Source organism: Puma concolor, chromosome B2 (assembly GCF_028749965.1).
Source record: "Puma concolor isolate L17-30 chromosome B2, mPumCon1.1.hap2, whole genome shotgun sequence".
NCBI classification, from domain to species: Eukaryota; Metazoa; Chordata; class Mammalia; order Carnivora; family Felidae; genus Puma; species Puma concolor.
This window is the reverse complement of record NC_141671.1, coordinates 87,318,281-87,339,978: the sequence shown is the minus strand read 5'-3', so window position 1 is coordinate 87,339,978 and position 21,698 is coordinate 87,318,281. Positions and strand designations below refer to the sequence as shown.

Below are 21,698 nucleotides of genomic sequence, written 5' to 3'. Positions count from 1 at the left end.
AAGAAGCAAAATAAGAAATGAAAGAGGAAAACTAATAATGGACACTACAGAAATATACAAAATTATAAAAGAATATTATGAAAAATCATATGCCAACCAATAGAACTACCTTGAAGAAATAGATGAATTCCTAGAAACAATTAATCTCCCCAAACTTAAACAGGTAGAAATAGAAAATTTGAACACACCCATTACTAGCAATGAAATTAAATCAGTAATCAAAAAACTCCCCCAAAATAAAAATTCCAGGACTAGATTGCTTCACAGGTGATTTCCACTAAACATTTAAACAAAGGTTAATACTTCTCAAAGTATTCAAAAAAATAGAAGAGGAAGGAAAGCTTTCAAATACTTTCTATGAAGCCAGCCTTATCCTAATTCCAAAACCAGATAAAGACACTACAAAAAAAGAGAACTGCAGATGAATATCTATGATACACATAGATGCAAATACTCAACAAAATATTAGTAAACTGAATCCAACAATACACTAAAAAAATTATCCACCACAATTAAGTAGGATTTATTCCTGAGATGCAAGTATGGTTCCATAGTCACAAATCAACCCACATGATACAACAGGCTAACGGATAAAAATCATATGATCATTTCAATACATGCAGAAACAACACCTGACAAAGTACAACATCCATTCGTGACTAAAACCCTCAACAAAGTAGGTTTAGAGTGAGCATAATGCAACATAACACATGCCCTATATGAAAAACCCACAGCTAACATCATACACAATGGGGAAGATGAGAGAGCTTTTTCCCTAAGATCAGGAACAAACCAAGGATGTCCACTCTCACTACTTTTATTCAACATAGTACTGGAAGACCTAGCCACACCAGACAAGAAAAAAGAATAAAAGGCACCCAAATTGCTAAGGAAAGAGCAAAACTGTCACTATCTGCAGATGGCATGATACTATATAAAGAAAACCCTAAAGATGCCACCAAAAAACTACTAGAACTGATTAATGAATAGAGTAAGGTCACAAAATAAAAAATCAATATGTAGAAATCAGTTGCATTTTTATAAGCAATGAAGTAGCAGAAAGAGAATTTAAGAAAACAATCCCATTTACAATTGCACTAAAATAATAAAATACCTAGGAATAAACTTAACCAAAGAGGTGAAAGACCTATACTCTGAACCTAAAAATCTAATGAAAAAAATTGAAGGTGACATAAAACAAATGGAAAGATATCCATGCTCGTGGATTGGGGGAACAGATATTGTTAGAATGTCCATATTGCCCAAAGCAATCTACATATTTAATAAAATCCCTACCAAAATACTAACAGTATTTTTTTGCAGAATTAGAACAAGTAATCCTTAACTTTGTTTGGAATCACAAAAGATCCAATATAGCCAAAGCAATCTCGAAAAAGAACAAAATGAGATGTATCACAATCCTAGATTTCAAGATATACTACAAACTGTAGTAATGAAAACAGTATTGTATTGGCACAAAAATAGACATATAGATCAATGGAACAGAATAGAGAGCCTAGAAATAAACCTACGATTTTATGGTCAACTAAATTTTAACAAAAGGAGGCAAGAATATGTACTGGAAAAGAGTCTCTTCAGCAAATGGTGTTGGGAAAACTGGACAGCTCATGTAAAAGAATGAAATGGGACTATTTTGTTACACCATATACAAAAATAAACTCAAAATAGATTAAAGACTTAGATATGAGACAGAAAATCATAAAATTCTTAGTCTTAAGAGAGCACAGGCAGTAATTTTTCTATTATTGGCCACAGAAACATTTTTCTAGATATGTGTCCTGAGGGAGAGGAAACAAAAGCAAAAAAATAAAGATCAAAATAAAAATCTTCTGTACAAGAAAGAAAACTATCAACAAAACTAAAAGGCAACCTACTGAATGGGAGAAAATATTTACAAATGACATACTGGAAAGGGGTAAGCATCCAAAATATATATAAAAAAATATACAACTCAACACTCAAAACAAATAATCCAAGTCACAAATGGGAAGTAGCCATAAATAGACATTCCTCCAAAGAAGACATACAGATGGCCAACAGACATATGAAAAGATGCTCAACATCACTTATTATCAGGGAAATGCAAATCACAACCACAACGAGGTATCATCTCACACCTGTCAGAATTGCTAAAATCAAACACAGAAAAACAAGAATTGTTGGCCAGGATGTGGAGAAATAGGAACCCTTGTGAAATGTTGATGGGGATGAAAACTGGTGCAGCCACTGTGGGAAACAGTAGGGAGGTTCCTCAAAAAGTTAAGAACAGAATTATCTAGTACTTCCACTACTGAGTATTTACCCAAAGAATACAAAAACACTAATGTAAAAAGATACACGCATCACCATGTTTATTGCAGCATTATTTATAATAGCCAAGTTATGGAAGCAGCCCAAGTGTCCATCAATAGATGAATTGATAAAGAAGGAGGTATATATTTACAATGGAATATTAGCCATTAAAAAGAATGAAATCTTGGCATTTGCAACAACATGGATGGATCTAGAGAGTATAATGCTAAGCTAAATAAAGTCAGTCAGAGAAAGACAAATACTATATGACTTCACTCATGTGGTCTTTAAGAAACAAAGCAAATGAACAAAGAAAATAAGGGACAAACCAAGAAACTCTCTTAACTATAGAGAACAAATTGATGGTTACCAGAGTGAAGGTGGGTGGGGGGATAGAAAAACTAGGTGAAGGAGACTGAATACACTTATCATTACGGGCACTGAATACTGCATAGAATTATTGAATCATTGTATTGTACACCTAAAATTAACATAACCGTATGTTAATTACACTGGAATAAAAATAATTAAAAATCATATAAAACTATAACTTTTGTTTTATAGATGTTAAAACTAAGACCCAAGAAGTGCATTGTCTAAAGTCACAAATCTGAGCTATCAATGCAGACAGTCTGACTCTAGGATTTATATTCTAACCATGTGCTATATTGCCTCTCAAAGAGGAAACAGGGTGAAGTAAGGGAATCTGATGACAACCAAAATTGCAATCATGATGTAGATGAAGAATTTTTAGACTATGATGACTGAGAGTTGCTTATATGAAATTAAGCATGATGAATAATTAAAACATTAGTTTGCCTTCTGTCTACCAGTATCATTTAATTGTAAACTGTCTTTGTATTTTCTTAATTTGTATCCTTTGTTACACCAAGCATATAAACCCTCTGAATATGTAGGGTTTTGTTTTTCTTATTATCAACAGAGATTTGGGCATTGGTGATTCCACCTTTAAAGTATTCAGAAAGCTTGAGTGGCATCTTAAATATATCCATGTGGTAAATGATTTTCTGGAATCCATTTATAGAATCAATTTAGAGCTGTGCACACTATAATTTTGAAGTGTTTTCATTCCTGGAAAATGATAATTTTATTTTGGATATTTATGTATGAAATACTTTATGATTGTATGATTCCATTAGTAAATGTACTGCTTCGATCTTGCCAACATTTATCACAAAGATGCCTATCATTTTGGCATTTTTTATTACTCAATATTTATTATGATTATTGCTATTGATTTTATTAATGCAGCAGTATTCTGCTTTTATATAATTTTTGAAACATTCAGAAAAGTTAAGTTGAAAATATAAGTGAGTAAAAGTTACAAATGCTTTTAAGTGTTTCATTTGTTAAAGCAAAATACATTTACTGAGACCTTTTGATGTCGGGGAGGGGTAATGTATTTGATGCTTTGCACATAATTAGAATACAGAAAAGTGGTTCAGGCAAATGTAGAAGCAGGAATTGTATTCTTCTTACATCTTGTTTTCCAAAGCTTTCAGAAATTTCCCTGTCTAAAGAAAATTATTGATCTCTTGTTGATTTTTGGCATCCAGCACTACATCTAAAAGGTTGACTCTCCTCTTGCTTAAGAGGATTCCTTCTCTTCTGCTCCATATTAAACCTTACCTCTTTCTCCTAATCCCAACCAATTAGTTTTCATAGCAGAAAATTCCAGATAATACAAGTAGCTAACGATTTCATGAATTGTCTGCCCTTATATCTTGTATGGCAGCTCTTTATTTTAACACACGCTCTTGGAAGGCAGCTATGCTCCCCACTATACCACCATGCTGACACATGCTCTTGGAAACGGGAATAATTCATCTATGTGAACAAGTGCATAAATGTGCTATAATAACTAACATCTGAGTGTGGCTTAAAAGTTTTGGCTATAGGTGTTTCCATAGTATAATTTTTGTATTAGTATTCATAATTATATGATTCCCATTATCCCTGAATATAAATATCATACAATCAAGAGATTTGAGGACCATGTTAAGCAGGGTTAGAACAATGTTGAAGCAGGAGAGGCACATGGCTTGGGTGCAAAATTTAAAGGGACACCAAGATACTTGTAATGCAGATACAAAAATATTCAATGCAATATTTTTTTTGTCAATATTAATGCAAGAACATCCATGAAGAACAAAATATCAAACTTGTAAATAAAGACAGGACTGATGTCACTGAATTTTTCTTTTGCATCAGGTTCCACATAGCACTGGAGTCAAACACTCACTACATAGACTTAATATTTCTAAAATGTGAATATTTAAGTATTCATTATCAATCAAAAAACCCAAGCAGAACACTAAAAATGACTTAACCTTTTTTCTTGAGCTAGTGCATAATTAAAAACCAATAATATACCAAAACAGCAGACTGAATGCAGGCATTCACCTGGTAGGGCTGTTAGGCCACACTGAAATGGAGAAGATGAATTAGAACAGAACAATGTAAGATGGTTATGGGAAGAGAGTGCTTTTTTGAAAGAAGAATGTTGGAAATATGTGACAAGTGTTGAAGTAGGGTGGAGGAAGCAGGTATGCAAGAGCTCTAAGGGATCCCAGAGACTAGAAATTGGATTCAAAGTAGCCTGGAGTGAGAACAGGGGCCCAAACCAGATACATATGGAACACCTTTGACTATTTTCCAACTCTACTATCCTCACCCTATCCCGAAACATGTGCATAGCAAAAGGGCATCAGACATTTATTCTAAGACCTAAAAACTCAGTGCATTCCTCCAAGAAAGTGATTCTGGTTTACATGATTATGCTTCTAAATTCTAGCATGCAAGGGGGCTCAAAGCTTGATGGACTCTTGCTTGGTAATGGGAAGCTATTCTTCAACCAACTCCATATAGACAGGCATTTCAGTAGTTAGGCGCCTACTAACTACTGGGATTCTGGGACCAGAGTGCCTGGGGTTCAATAGGGCTTATGAGAGTGAAAAGTTTCTCAACAATAAGTGCTCAATTAAATTAGATGTTATATTAAATTTCACTCAAGGAAGATGTCTAAAGGAAAATAGCCCTAACTGCACAACTATATGGAAAGCACACTAGTTTTCTAGAACAGGGTTCAGCAAACTTTTTTGTAAAAGAGGTCAGAAAGTAAGTATTACTGGTTCTGTGTGCCATAATGTCTCTGTTGCAATTACTCAACTCTGTCTATGTCATAAAAGTAGCCATAGGCAATACATAAACGGGCATGGGGTGTTTGAGTACATTTTTATTACAAAAATACAATGTGCCAGATTTGGCCCTTAATTTGATGAATCCCACTGAAGAAAATAAAATGGCTTGACTTTCATATATAAGAGTAATACAAAGGACCATTAGACACATGAGTTGTGGAAGACACTGTGAAGAATCTTTCAGATACTTTTCCCTCAATGAAGGACTTAGGGCCTCAGATTCTGGGAGGGTTGTGGCAGATGGACTTTAGCTGACAGCCTCTTCAGTAATTGCCTCACCTGCAGAGTCCTCATCCCAAATCACATCCTTTCCTGGGGTGACTTAATCCAAGAACTGATAGATGTGAGAGTATATATGTCTGACCATCTCAGTTCACCTGAGGATATTATAAAGGATCATTCTAGTTCTAGAGCTGTCCATGAGGTCAGTGAAGGCTGGCTTTGCACTTACACTGAAGATCAGCTTCTTCCACTGCTCAGCTCTGCTTTCTTCTCCTTTCCTCTTCTGGTGTCGATCCCAAAGGCACTCCTTAATAAATACTTTGCAAGCTAAACTCTATCTCATAATCTGCTTTCCCAGGAGCCCAACCAATGATTTGAGGAAAACAGGACTTCTGAAACAGAAAGACCAAGATGAATCCACAGAAAATTTGGCCATGCAAGAAAAAAAAAGAGAATTGAGAGAATAGAAGGGTAAGCAAAATATTAAATAATAAATACAGCAATTACACAGATTTTAGAAGCTATTACAGCCAGAAAGTCATGAGAGATCTGTTAAAAAGAAAACCATAGGCTAAAAATGGGTTGGGCCCAGTCAGTAAACGAAGACTTAAAATTCCTAACCTAACCAAAACTACAGTTTCAACTCCTCAGGATTGTAACTTTTAACCAGTAAACATGGAATTTCCTGGTCAATTCTAGGAAATTTAATGATTGACCCTTTCTGCTCCCTTGAGGAGGACAACTTTGTCTAAACAATGCATTCTTTGCTAATAAATTTCTTTCTTATGCCCTCTATCTTTAAAAATCTTTTATTGTTTAGCTCAGTAGAGGTCCCCTCTACTTTGTCAGATGTTGCCTGACTCATGAACCATTTAATGAAGCCAACTAAATCTTCAAATGGACTTGGTTCAATTTTTTTTTTAACCAGATCTAAAGCTAAATAAACTTCATAGAATAAAAAACATAAAAGAACACGGGGCACCTGTGTGGCTCAGTTGGTTGAGCATCTGACCTTGGCTCAGGTCATGATTTCACAGTTCCTGAGTTTGAGCCCTGCAATGGGCTCTGTGTTGACAGCTGGGAGCCTGTATCCTGCTTCGGATTCTGTGTGTCTCTCTCTCTCTCTCTGCCCCTCTCCCACTCACGCTCTGTCTCTTTTGCTCTCAAAAAATAAATAAACTTTAAAAAATTAAAAAAAACATAAAGGACAGAATATAATAAAATATCTGAGGATATAGGAAAAGTCAGAGAGGACCTATGCAGCAAGATAGTATTTTTTTCAAGAGGAGTTTCAAAAAAGAAAAGAGAAAATGGAGGGCACTAAGACATTAAAGAAATATTATCATGTATATAAACGGAATCAGCAAACCAAACAGTGGAACATATTTAATTTTCAATAACAACTTAAATTTCCGTTTAGTCTTCACTTTGCAGAAAACCTTAATTGGGTATGAAATAGAAAATTCTAGTGGCTTTAATTAGCAGTTCCTGATTTCTAATGAGATTTAGCCCCTTGTCATTGGCCATTTAGAAATCTTTTGTGAATTGTCAGTTCAAGCTTCCTGCACATTTTTCTTTTACATTACTTGTCTTCCCTTTATTGATCTATATGTTATTTAAATGTCTTGGATACAAATTCTTTGTTGGTTATGTGTATTGCAAATAACAGGTCGCTCTCCGGTTTACCCTTTCATTTTCTAATAGTTTATTTTGATGAAGAATCCAATTTAACAATCTTTTTCTTCACAGTTAGTAGGTTTTCACATGTAATATTTCAGCATTTTGCCAACTCCAAGCCTTGAAAATATTCTTACATTTTCTTTTTTTTTTTTTTTTATTTTTTTTTTATTTTTTTTTTATTTTTTTATTTATTTATTTATTTATTTTTATTTATATATGAAATTTATTGTCAAATTGGTTTCCATACAACACCCAGTGCTCATCCCAAAAGGTGCCCTCCTCAGTACCCATCACCCACCCTCTCCTCCCTCCCACCCCCCATCGACCCTTAGTTTGTTCTCAGTTCTCAACAGGCTCTTATGCTTTGGCTCTCTCCCACTCTAACCTCTTTTTTTTTTTTTTTTTTTTGTTCCCCTCCCCCATGGGTTTTTCTTAAGTTTCTCAGGATCCACATAAGAGTGAAACCATATGGTATCTGTCTTTCTCTGTATGGCTTATTTCACTTAGCATCACACTCTCCAGTTCCATCCACGTTGCTACAAAAGGCCATATTTCATTTTTTCTCATTGCCACGTAGTACTCCATTGTGTATATAAACCACAATTTCTTTATCCATTCATCAGTTGATGGACATTTAGGCTCTTTCCATAATTTGGCTATTGTTGAGAGTGCTGCTATGAACATTGGGGTACAAGTGCCCCTATGCATCAGTACTCCTGTGTCCCTTGGATAAATTCCTAGCAGTGCTATTGCTGGGTCATAGGGTAGGTCTATTTTTAATTTTCTGAGGAACCTCCACACTGCTTTCCAGAGCGGCTGCACCAATTTGCATTCCCACCAACAGTGCAAGAGGGTTCCCGTTTCTCCACATCCTCTCCAGCATCTATAGTCTCCTGATTTGTTCATTTTGGCCACTCTGACTGGCGTGAGGTGATATCTGAGTGTGGTTTTGATTTGTATTTCCCTGATAAGGAGCGACGCTGAACATCTTTTCATGTGCCTGTTGGCCATCCGGATGTCTTCTTTAGAGAAGTGTCTATTCATGTTTTCTGCCCATTTCTTCACTGGGTTATTTGCTTTTCGGGTGTGGAGTTTGGTGAGCTCTTTATAGATTTTGGATACTAGCCCTTTGTCCGATATGTCATTTGCAAATATCTTTTCCCATTCCGTTGGTTGCCTTTTAGTTTTGTTGGTTGTTTCCTTTGCTGTGCAGAAGCTTTTTATCTTCATAAGGTCCCAGGAATTCACTTTTGCTTTTAATTCCCTTGCCTTTGGGGATGTGTCGAGGAAGAGATTGCTACGGCTGAGGTCAGAGAGGTCTTTTCCTGCTTTCTCCTCTAAGGTTTTGATGGTTTCCTGTCTCACATTCAGGTCCTTTATCCATTTTGAGTTTATTTTTGTGAATGGTGTGAGAAAGTGGTCTAGTTTCAACCTTCTGCATGTTGCTGTCCAGTTCTCCCAGCACCATTTGTTGAAGAGACTGTCTTTTTTCCATTGGATGTTCTTTCCTGCTTTGTCAAAGATGAGTTGGCCGTACGTTTGTGGGTCTAGTTCCGGGGTTTCTATTCTATTCCATTGGTCTATGTGTCTGTTTTGGTGCCAATACCATGCTGTCTTGATGATGACAGCTTTGTAGTAGAGGCTAAAGTCTGGGATTGTGATGCCTCCTGCTTTGGTCTTCTTCTTCAAAATTACTTTGGCTATTCGGGGCCTTTTGTGGTTCCATATGAATTTTAGGATTGCTTGTTCTAGTTTCGAGAAGAATGCTGGTGCAATTTTGATTGGGATTGCATTGAATGTGTAGATAGCTTTGGGTAGTATTGACATTTTGACAATATTTATTCTTCCAATCCATGAGCAGGGAATGTCTTTCCATTTCTTTAAATCTTCTTCAATTACCTTCATAAGCTTTCTATAGTTTTCAGCATACAGATCCTTTACATCTTTGGTTAGATTGATTCCTAGGTATTTTATGCTTCTTGGTGCAATTGTGAATGGGATCAGTTTCTTTATTTGTCTTTCTGTTGCTTCATTGTTAGTGTATAAGAATGCAACTGATTTCTGTACATTGATTTTGTATCCTGCAACTTTGCTGAATTCATGTATCAGTTCTAGCAGACTTTTGGTGGAGTCTATCGGATTTTCCATGTATAATATCATGTCATCTGCAAAGAGCGAAAGCTTGACTTCATCTCTGCCAATTTTGACGCCTTTGATTTCCTTTTGTTGTCTGATTGCTGATGCTAGAACTTCCAGCACTATGTTAAACAACAGTGGTGAGAGTGGGCATCCCTGTCGTGTTCCTGATCTCAGGGAAAAAGCTCTCAGTTTTTCCCCGTTGAGGATGATGTTAGCTGTGGGCTTTTCATAAATGGCTTTTATGATCTTTAAGTATGTTCCTTCTATCCCGACTTTCTCAAGAGTTTTTATTAAGAAAGGGTGCTGGATTTTGTCAAAGGCCTTTTCTGCATCGATTGACAGGATCATATGGTTTTTCTCTTTTTTTTTGTTAATATGATGTATCACGTTGATTGATTTGCGAATGTTGAACCAGCCCTGCATCCCAGGAATGAATCCCACTTGATCATGGTGAATAATTCTTTTTATATGCCGTTGAATTCGATTTGCTAGTATCTTATTGAGAATTTTTGCATCCATATTCATCAGGGATATTGGCCGGTAGTTCTCTTTTTTTACTGGGTCTCTGTGTGGTTTAGGAATCAAAGTAATACTGGCTTCATAGAATGAGTCTGGAAGTTTTCCTTCCCTTTCTATTTCTTGGAATAGCTTGAGAAGGATAGGTATTATCTCTGCTTTAAACGTCTGGTAGAACTCCCCTGGGAAGCCATCTGGTCCTGGACTCTTATTTGTTGGGAGATTTTTGATAACCGATTCAATTTCTTCGCTGGTGATGGGTCTGTTCAAGCTTTCTATTTCCTCCTGATTGAGTTTTGGAAGAGTGTGGGTGTTCAGGAATTTGTCCATTTCTTCTAGGTTGTCCAATTTGTTGGCATATAATTTTTCATAGTATTCCCTGATAATTGTTTGTATCTCTGAGGGATTGGTTGTAATAATTCCATTTTCATTCATGATTTTATCTATTTGGGTCATCTCCCTTTTCTTTTTGAGAAGCCTGGCTAGAGGTTTGTCAATTTTGTTTATTTTTTCAAAAAACCAACTCTTGGTTTCATTGATCTGCTCTACAGTTTTTTTAGATTCTATATTGTTTATTTCTGCTCTGATCTTTATTATTTCTCTTCTTCTGCTGGGTTTAGGCTGCCTTTGCTGTTCTGCTTCTATTTCCTTTAGGTGTGCTGTTAGATTTTGTATTTGGGATTTTTCTTGTTTCTTGAGATAGGCCTGGATTGCAATGTATTTTCCTCTCAGGACTGCCTTCGCTGCGTCCCAAAGCGTTTGGATTGTTGTATTTTCATTTTCGTTTGTTTCCATATATTTTTTAATTTCTTCTCTAATTGCCTGGTTGACCCACTCATTCGTTAGTAGGGTGTTCTTTAACCTCCATGCTTTTGGAGGTTTTCCAGACTTTTTTCTGTGGTTGATTTCAAGCTTCATAGCGTTGTGGTCTGAAAGTATGCATGGTATGATTTCAATTCTTGTAAACTTATGAAGGGCTGTTTTGTGACCCAGTATATGATCTATCTTGGAGAATGTTCCATGTGCACTCGAGAAGAAAGTATATTCTGTTGCTTTGGGATGCAGAGTTCTAAATATATCTGTCAAGTCCATCTGATCCAATGTCTCATTCAGGGCCCTTGTTTCTTTATTGATCGTGTGTCTAGATGATCTATCCATTTCTGTAAGTGGGGTGTTAAAGTCCCCTGCAATTACCACATTCTTATCAATAAGGTTGCTTGTGTTTATGAGTAATTGTTTTATATATTTGGGCGCTCCGGTATTCGGCGCATAGACATTTATAATTGTTAGCTCTTCCTGATGGATAGACCCTGTCACTATTATATAATGTCCTTCTTCATCTCTTGTTACAGCCTTTAATTTAAAGTCTAGTTTGTCTGATATAAGGATGGCTACTCCAGCTTTCTTTTGGCTTCCAGTAGCATGATAAATAGTTCTCCATCCCCTCACTCTCAATCTAAAGGTGTCCTCAGGTCTAAAATGAGTCTCTTGTAGACAGCAAATAGATGGGTCTTGTTTTTTTATCCATTCTGATACCCTATGTCTTTTGGTTGGCGCATTTAGTCCATTTACATTCAGTGTTATTATAGAAAGATATGGGTTTAGAGTCATTGTGATGTCTGTATGTTTTATGCTTGTAGTGATGTCTCTGGTACTTTGTCTCACAGGGTCCCCCTTAGGATCTCTTGGAGGGCTGGTTTAGTGGTGACAAATTCCTTCAGTTTTTGTTTGTTTGGGAAGACCTTTATCTCTCCTTCTATTCTAAATGACAGACTTGCTGGATAAAGGATTCTCGGCTGCATATTTTTTCTGTCTAGCACACTGAAAATCTCGTGCCAATTCTTTCTGGCCTGCCAAGTTTCAAAAGAGAGATCAGTCACGAGTCTTATAGGTCTCCCTTTATATGTGAGGGCACGTTTACCCCTTGCTGCTTTCAGAATTTTCTCTTTATCCTTGTATTTTGCCAGTTTCACTATGATATGTCGTGCAGAAGATCGATTCAAGTTACGTCTGAAGGGAGTTCTCTGTGCCTCTTGGATTTCAATGCCTTTTTCCTTCCCCACTTCAGGGAAGTTCTCAGCTATTATTTCTTCAAGTACCCCTTCAGCACCTTTCCCTCTCTCTTCCTCCTCTGGGATACCAATGATGCGTATATTATTTCTTTTTAGTGTATCACTTAGTTCTCTAATTTTCCCCTCATATTCCTGGATTTTTTTATCCCTCTTTTTCTCAGCTTCCTCTTTTTCCATAACTTTATCTTCTAGTTCACCTATTCTCTCCTCTGCCTCTTCAATCCGAGCCGTGGTGGTTTCCATTTTGTTATGCATTTCGTTTAAAGCGTTTTTCAGCTCCTCGTGACTGTTCCTTAGTCCCTTGATCTCTGTAGCAAGAGATTCTCTGCTGTCAGCTATACTGTTTTCAAGCCCAGCGATTAATTTTATGACTATTATTCTAAATTCACTTTCTGTTATATTATTTAAATCCTTTTTGATCAGCTCATTAGCTGTTGTTATTTCCTGGAGATTCTTCTGAGGGGAATTCTTCCGCTTGGTCATTTTGGATAGTCCCTGGCGTGGTGAGGACCTGCAGGGCACTTCCCCTGTGCTGTGGTGTATAACTGGAGTTGGTGGGCGGAGCCGCAGTCAGACCTGATGTCTGCTCCCAGCCCACCGCTGGGGCCACAGTCAGACTGGTGCGTGCCTTCTCTTCCCCTCTCCTAGGGGCGGGATTCACTGTGGGGTGGGGTGGTCTGTCTGGGCTACTTGCACACTGCCAGGCTTGTGATGCTGGGGATCTGGCGTCTTAGCTGGGGTGGGTAGGCAAGGTGCACAGGGGCAGGAGGGGCAGGCTTAGCTTGCTTCTCCTTAGGTGATCCACTTCAGGAGGGGCCCTGTGGCAGCAAGAGGGAGTCAGATCCGCTGCCGGAGGTTTGGCTCCGCAGAAGCGCAGAGTTGGGTGTTTGCGCGGAGCGAGCAAGTTCCCTGGCAGGAACTGGTTCTCTTTGGGATTTTGGCTGGGGGATGGGCGGGGAAGATGGCGCTGGCGAGCGCCTTTGTTCCCCACCAAACTGAGCTCTGTCGTCCGGGGGCTCAGCAGCTCTCCTTCCCTTTGTCCTCCAGCCTTCCGGCTTTCTGAGCAGAGCTGTTAACTTATGACTTCCCAGACGCTAAGTCGCGCTTGCTGTCGGAACACAGTCCGTCAGGCCCCTCCGCTTTTTGGAAGCCAGACTCGGGGGCTCTGCTTGGCCGGCGAGCCGCCCCTCCGCCCCGGCTCCCTCCCGCCAGTCCGTGGAGCGCGCACCGCCTCGCCGCCCTTCCTACCCTCTTCCGTGGGCCTCTCGTCTGCGCTTGGCTCCGGCGACTCCGTTCTGCTAATCCTCTGGTGGTTTTCTGGGTTATTTAGGCAGGTGTAGATGGAATCTAAGTGATCAGCAGGACGCGCGGTGAGCCCAGCGTCCTCCTACGCCGCCATCTTCCTCCTCTCCTCTTACATTTTCTTCTAGAAGTTTCAGTGTTTTACTTTTTATATTCTCATCTAGAATTGACATTGTGTATGGTATGAATTAGAGATTATATGGGTATGTAAATGATCCAAAGCCATTTATTTATTCATAAGTCTGTTTATTCCCCCATTGTGCTGTAGTACCACTTCTGTCATAAATCGAGTGCTGAAACACATGTTAAGTCTCTTTCTGGACTCTATTATATGCAGTTGAAATATTTCCCTGTCATTGTATCTATACAATACTACCTATGTCCTCTGAACTTTTTTTTTTCAAGATTGTCTTGCTATTCTTAATCTTTAGGTTAAGCTTGCAAATTTGCATATATAGACACATATACACCAAACTGTTGGAATTTTGATTGATATTCCTTTAAACTATAGGTCAATTTGGAATAATTTGGCAATTTTACAATTCTGCGACTTTGATTTATAACTATGGTATATACCTCAGCATTAATTTCTCTCAGTAATATTTTATATCTATTTTTTTTTCTGCAGGGGTACTGTATATTTTTTGTATATTTAATTCTAAGAATTTTATGTTACTTGAGACTATGGCAAGTAATATCTTTTTTAAAAATCATTTTCTAATTTTAATTACTAATATTTAATTACTAATATTTTAATTACTAATATATTGAAAGGTATTTTATTTTTCATATTAAACATATACAAAATGACTTTCTTAAATCTACACTTGTAGTAAGATTCTGTATATTCTTGGGGTTCCTGGGTGGCTCAGTTGGTTGAGAATCTTAATCTTGATTTTGGCTCAGGTCACGATCCCAGGGTTATGAGACTGAGTCCTACATCCAGCTCTGTGCTGACTGTGGACCCTGCTTGGGATTCTCTCCCCCTCTCTCTGGCCCTCCCCCACTTATGTTCTCTCTGTCTCTCTCAAAATAAATAAACTCAAAACATATTCTATACATTCTTTTAGATTTCTATGTACAAAATTATGATCCTATGAATAATTTTATTTATTTTTTCTTTATTTATAACCCTTATACCTTTCCCCATGTTGTCTACTATGCTCAAGTTCTCTTCAGAACAATGCTGGATAGAAGTGGTGGTGAAGATCCCCCTTATCTCATTCTTCATTTCAGGGGCAAGTTGCTCAGTATTTTACTATTTCACCATCTACCATGATGTTAGGTGATTCTGTTTTTTGGTTTGGTTGGTTAGGGTTGCTTACTTTGTTTTGTTTTCAGACACTTCTCGGATATTTCCTAGTCTATTATCAAACGGCTTCCCTGCATCTGCTGAAATCATGTTTCTATATTATTCTTTTACTATGTTGAATTACATTGAATTGATCTTTAAATAATAGGGGTCCTTAAATATTTAAATGAAATGCTATTTGTTTAGCATATATTGTCTTTTGTATATACTGGTAATTTATTTGCCTTTTTTTTTTTTTTTTAATTTTTTTTTCCACGTTTTTATTTATTTTTGGGACAGAGAGAGACAGAGCATGAACGGGGGAGGGGCAGAGAGAGACGGAGACACAGAATCGGAAACAGGCTCCAGGCTCCGAGCCATCAGCCCAGAGCCTGACGCGGGGCTCGAACTCACGGACCGCGAGATCGTGACCTGGGTGAAGTCGGACACTTAACCGACTGCGCCACCCAGGCGCCCCTTGCCTTTTTTTTTTAATTTAGGACTTTCATACTATGTACAGGAGAGGGGTATGGTGTTTTCATTGCACCTCATTTCCTGTTAGGATTCTGTAGTGTTGGGGTTGATCTTCGGTTTCTATCCTGCTATTATCAATATTTGTTTTCCTAATATTTGGTCCATTTTCATCCCTTTGGATGCCTAGTGATTTTTGTTTGATGCCAGATATTGTGAAAACTTTTAGGAAAATACTGATGTACCAGATTATATAATCTTGCAGGAGAGAAATCCACTTTACAGCAGCAGTTAGGGCAATGCCAGATTACTTTAATCCCATCATGGACTGAGCTTTAATTGGAGTTTAGTTCTCTGAGAACTGGTCTAATTCTTATTCTTATTTTGATCACATAGCCTTTTTCTAAACCTAGACTGTTCAGTTTACCAGAAACTCTCCTTATTATTGGGCTCTGATCTTTGATTTTTGTCCTATTGCTCCCACAAATTGCTGAAAGCTTGATAGTACTTTTGCTCAATTTCAAACTTTCTCAGCCACATCTTGAGGATCATAAATTCCTTGCGGAGTAAAAGCAGTACCTAATATATGCTCACTTCTATGGATTTTACTTCTCTCTTGGATTTTGCCCCTCAAGTCTTCACAGACTTTGTAGCTTCCTTACACGTTCAGATTAATATTTTAAGTATTTTTCCAGTTTTCTTAGTTGTTTTCTGTAGGTGGCTTGTTTCCAAACAAGCCAGTTATCCATTTTTGAAAATAAAAATTGAGTTGTTACATCATTGTAGTAAAGTTCATAAACTTCCTTTAGTAGTTTGATGCTAATTTCAGCTTATTGAAAGAAACCTTTTCTATTTAAAGGTAAGAATAATATTCTCATTTATTTTTGGCTAAAGTTTTAAAAATGTACATTCCATATTGAAGTATTAACCTATTGGTAACTAACTTTTGTGATCACTGTGAAGTACAGAATCAAATTTATTTTCCTCCAAAATGAAAACTAATACTTCCAGTACCATACTATGCTAGTCCATCCTTTCAACACTCATCCAAAATACTATCTCTGTTCTGTATCAAATTAGCACATAAATAACTGTTTTCACAAATTGCTCTGTATTCTCTTCCTCTGGTTTTCTTTGATCCTATACAACATCCTTTTAATTATATAATTTAAGATGAGATATTTGTAACATGCTTGTATTATTATGGGAATCATTCAATAGAAATGAATTAGATGATTCAGGAGAGCAGGAGAGTACTTCAAGAGTACTTCAAGTACTTTGAATAAGGGCAGGCCTAATTTTGACAGAATGGCAGACTGCATATGTGGGTACAGGTAGACATTGCTTGGTGGATTTAGTGGTGAATATTTGTTACTTCCTATTTTCTTAGTAAAATTAAAAGGAAGATCACCTCAGATGTCAGGATGGTCAAAGAGGGATGAATGTTTGAGAAGACAGAAGAAGATACAATAAAATGATGTGGCTAGTGGGAAAGGGGGGACTGAGGGCAATACAATAGACCTGTTGATTTCGCAAAGCTCATTTAAAATTAATGGTCATGACTTTGGAGGGTGACAGTCAGCATAGTTGTGAGTTTTCTCTAGCCACTATTAGATGCTCAGTTGTAGCATAGTCTCGATGGACAGTTGGATTTAACCAGGGATGTGGTGGTAACAGAGATGATAGAAAAGAGAGAGAGCCAGGGAATGGGAACAGGAGGAAAGAGTGATCTGAGAGGTAGGCTTTCGGTATAAAAAGAGATGTTATGAAATATTCTGATTATAAAGGCAGATACATATAAGAATATGATAAACACATCCTAAACTTTTACCCACAGTCACACAGCATATACATAAAATAATTAGAAACTCCAGGAAAAATCAAATCCTATGCAAAACCAAAATGCAAAAGTTCTAGTTAATAAAACCATGTTCTACATCTGGAGTAAATAAGGGTTTTGTTTCATCATTATAATATATCAATGGAATGCTACAAATGAGAGTGTCAGTGATCTTGATGCTAAAAGTATACTCCTTTTAATATTCCAGTGTCATGACACTGGGATACTAACACAACATCTGGCTTTAATAAATAATGTCTATATGTTTTACTTGTATACTATTTTTCATGAGTTTTCAACTTTAAGAATCAAGAGGAAATGCAGAAGACTTCATTGTAATTTCCTATTGAAGCACACACATTGTCTTTATATAAAAGTGATCATTGAATAAGGTTCACGATAGAAGGCAGGAAGAAAGGGCAAAGTCAAGTTACAGTATGAAGAATCTTCATCCATAAATAGAAATGTATTATTTAGTGTTAAAAAGAAACACTAGTGTAAATAGATTCTGTCTGGTAATGTAGTACAGTTGTTCTGTCCTGAATTGCTAGAACTAATTTTTAGATTTTCAGGAATTTTTCAAGTTAGTTCTCCAGTAGTTTGAAATTAGCCATGGGAGTTAGCAAATGCTACAAATTGGTGTCTCTTCACCTCAGCGAATCCATTGTTTAAATGTTACCAGTATATCACTGGTATAACCATGGAACAATTTTAGTGTGGAAGGAAGTGGCTTAGATTTAAGTAAGCTAATCTCCCACTTTGAAGTTTTATGGGGGAGTAATTCGATATTTTTTGAAATTGATAATAAATCAAAAAGTAGAGCCTTAAGCTGTTAGAAAACAGGAAAAGAAATAAAAACAGAACGCTGAAAAGAATTGATTCAGTATTTACAACCGGGATTAGGAAGACTGGAGTGAGAGACTGAGATTTAGTTAAAACATTTTCTGTTCTAGAGCCTGTTCTGGAAATGCTGCTGGTTGTAGCGGTGTTATGGCTTCCAGGTTACTTCGCGGAGTTGAAGTGCTGTTTGGAGCAGCCCCTCAGGGCTGGTGGTCCCAATGAAGTCTTCGGGGTGTGCTCCAGGGCATCTGAAAGTGGTGCTCCTACTGAAGAAGAGCAGGTGGATGGGCTGGAGAGGGAGGTCATGATGGTGCACGGAAGGGACTGGATCCATACAGTATGATAGCCCCAAAGGCAGCTTCAGACACTAAAGAAGACCCTAACTGAGTCCCATCTGCCACCAAAGAGCGAATAGTGAGCTACATCTGTGGAGAGGACAATCGTGCTCTCATTGGGTTCTGGGTGTACAAAGGCAAGACCTGGCCATGCCCTAGCTGTGGAACCGTTTACGAGCTGGTGCCCCATCAGTTGGCCCACTGAGCCTTTGCACTGAGTTGCTTAAAATGTGCTGTAAAGGTTCTTATTTCCAATAAAGACTAGCCATTGCATTGGCTCTTTCTCAAAAAAAAAAAAAAAAGTCATTTTCTGTCCTATCTGCTTATTAACTACAGCACACTGAAATTTCTTTAATAAGTTTAAATATATTTACTGTGTAATAAAATATATGGATTTATGAATTAAATTTAAAGCTATTTTCCTAGATCTATGAAACATTCCATGCATCTGAGTTTACTTTCTCATTATTACTACCAGTCATAGTTTAGAATAAAAATTGAGAAATGCACATAAATATGAAATATAATTGCAAATGGTATCTACCTTCACAGTTACCTAAATCATTTCAATGGGTTAAGTGCTTTTAATTCACTGGATAGCCACTTATCAGGCATAAGCAAGATGTTCCCAACATTCTCTGGGGGATTCTAGTCTCTCCGCTACCTGTGGAAGTTCCCATTCATTTGTCTTCCTAGACGCAGAAGGTGAGCTGTTGTTGAAGGGATGCTGTCTTGAGGTAAGTGGAACAAGTCACAAGCAACAAAGAAATTACACCCTTTCCACATTTCTGTAGGGAGAGAAACAGATCTTGAAGTTCTGGCTAAATTTACTTTAGAATGGTATGAAAACTTTACTGTATCTTCCTTCTGTCCAATCTGGATAATTATTTTCTTGCTTTCTTCACAAATTGTCCTCTTCCCCTTATTTTTATTTGCATTAATATGAGACTATAGAACCTGTTTCTTACAGGAAGAAATTTATTTGCATGTTTTTCTCACTTTCAGGTCAATTCCTAAGCAACTTTCAGTGTGAACTTAATAACACAGCATAGTTTTAGAGAGGGATTCTTTCTGGGGAAACAAACAAACAAACAAACAAACAAATATTGGTTCAGATAGGAGTCTAGATGTGTCAAAATCACATAAAAAGGGGAAAAACTTATTTTTGATGTATCTTTTACAGTTATAAAAATTATAATGTGCAATCAATTTTGCTTATGAATATATGTGACTTGGAAGAAACATTAGTACTTGAAAAAGGGATAATTACAGGGAAAATTTTAAGTGGACTTAAAACTTTACCATTTGGGGGAAGAAAACTTTCATATTTAAAATAACTTAAAAATTTGAAAATTACCTATGTGTTTCCTTAAAAAGAAATATGTCATAACTGACCTTTCAAATCTGTATCATAAGAAAATAATTTCGAATCTGTGTTCACAGTAAACAGAAACCTGTCACATTCAGTAGAAAAAATTAGGTTTTATATTTGCCTGTCAAAATAGATAAGTGGCAACTGTGAGGCAAGATTAAATTTTATCTTTCCTTGGTGTACAATAACATAGCTAAAATTTATAGTCTAGGACTATGGTGGAGGTATTATCTATCAATTCTTAGCGTTTAAAATATGATCATATAACTGAATCAGAATATATTAAAGATAGAAGGCTTCTTAATCATAATTTAATCACTCTCCTCCAATTTAGATGTAATAAAATTGACATAAATATACAATTGCAGTGTGTGATTAGTTCTCTATTGTGGTACCACAGAAAGAGAGGAGAAAAGCAGCTAACTTAGGCTGAGGTGGTTTGGGGAAAAAGTTTCACATGTGCAGCTTTGGTAGTCTCCCAGATAAAGAATAAATAAAATACATTCCAGGTCGAAGAAAAACTACATCAATAGTTATTGAGGGTAGAGAAGCTGTACCATTTATGTAATGAGTGATAGAAATCCCAAAGACAACTAACTGGCTTTGACAATAAAGTCATATTTTATGTCACTTAACGAAATGTTACAAAACATAGTCTCCTCTATTTCTGATATGAATTAATCTCTGGCTCTGTTCCTTAACTGTTTTCTAAACTTTGCGAGTTGGCTTCTTTCCTCAACAGAAAAGATCTGGCTGCCCACGGCAGCTGGAAAATTTGTTTCTGTGTTGAAGTCTAATAAAAAAAGAATACTTTTCATACAGTATTGGAATGCAAACCTTTGGATTGATTAGGCCATGTGTTAAACTCTGGATTTGCCAGGGGAATGTTATGAGTTAATTGGATCTAGCTTGGAATTCACTGAAATTGGAAAGGGGTTTGAGATTATCATGACTGACCTATATAAATAAGTGTCCCCTTGAATCTAGTGATGGAAATGAGCTCCCTATGAATCAGAGAAATTTAGTGGAAAGGGGAGGATGCCTTGGTAATGCAGGTACTATAGGAAGTTTATATACCTACACATTGTACTTCCTATCCCCCTCTACTCTGTTTTATTTTGATCTTTTTAAATTATTTTTATTATTTTAGAGAAAGAGTGAACATGAGCTGGGGAGAGAGGCAGAGGGAATAAGAGAGAAAATTTTAAGCAGGCTCCACACTGAGCATGGAGGCTCGATTCCATGACCCTGGGATCGCAACCTGAGCAGAAATCAAGAGTTGGACACTCAACCAACTGAGCCACCCAGACATCCCTATTTGGTTCTTACTTTACTAGAAGACCTTATATATTATTTTTCTATTTGTTTTCCATATTTCCATGATTAAATGTGAACTCTATAAATGCACATATTTTTTGTCAGGTTTCTAATTGATAAATCCCTAGTTGATAGTCCATAAATATGACCTGAATAAATGAAAGAATAAATCAAGGAAGAGAAAGGAATCTAGGGTTGCTTTCACAATATGTATGACTATGTGGATTTCGTGACTTCTAAATACTTAGGAACTGGGTCGAAGATCATATAATCAAGGTCGGACACCTCCAGGTTACCAACTGTTCCAGAAAACTAAGCTAAGAGGTTTCCTAGGATATAGAAATTTTGGTGATAAAATTGGGACAGTGTCTGGAAAACTGGGATGATTGGTCACCCTACTAATGAGGTGCCTGAGAGAAATAAGTCCAGAGAGTCAACAGGCTACGGGTTGTAGAGTTTAAAAGAAAGATCTAGACTACAAATATGTATTTGTTGAGTCATGGACATTTAAATACATGATTTTAAGAAGGTAGCTGAGTTTTCCCAAGGTTATGTAGATGTGGAAGAGATAATTACATTTCTGCCTAATGCCCAGGGTATAGGCTTAAAGACCATGGTGCATTTTGCTTTGCAGATGAAATGTGAGCTCTAGAAGAATGGTCTAAAAGTTTCATAGATCTATCTCTGTTCTTGTTTGAAGGTCAGAGTTCAATGGGGTTTTGAAGTGTCTACTCTCTCAAGATCAGCTAATTAGGAAAGAGTCCAGG

At 37.0% G+C, this 21,698-nt stretch overlaps 1 pseudogene; it reads left to right on the top strand.

Annotated features, from left to right (window-relative positions):
* The first annotated feature begins 18,057 nt into the window (after positions 1-18,057).
* LOC112862899 (cytochrome c oxidase subunit 5B, mitochondrial pseudogene) lies at positions 18,058-18,447 on the top strand (annotated as a pseudogene).
* The last annotated feature ends 3,251 nt before the right edge of the window (positions 18,448-21,698 follow it).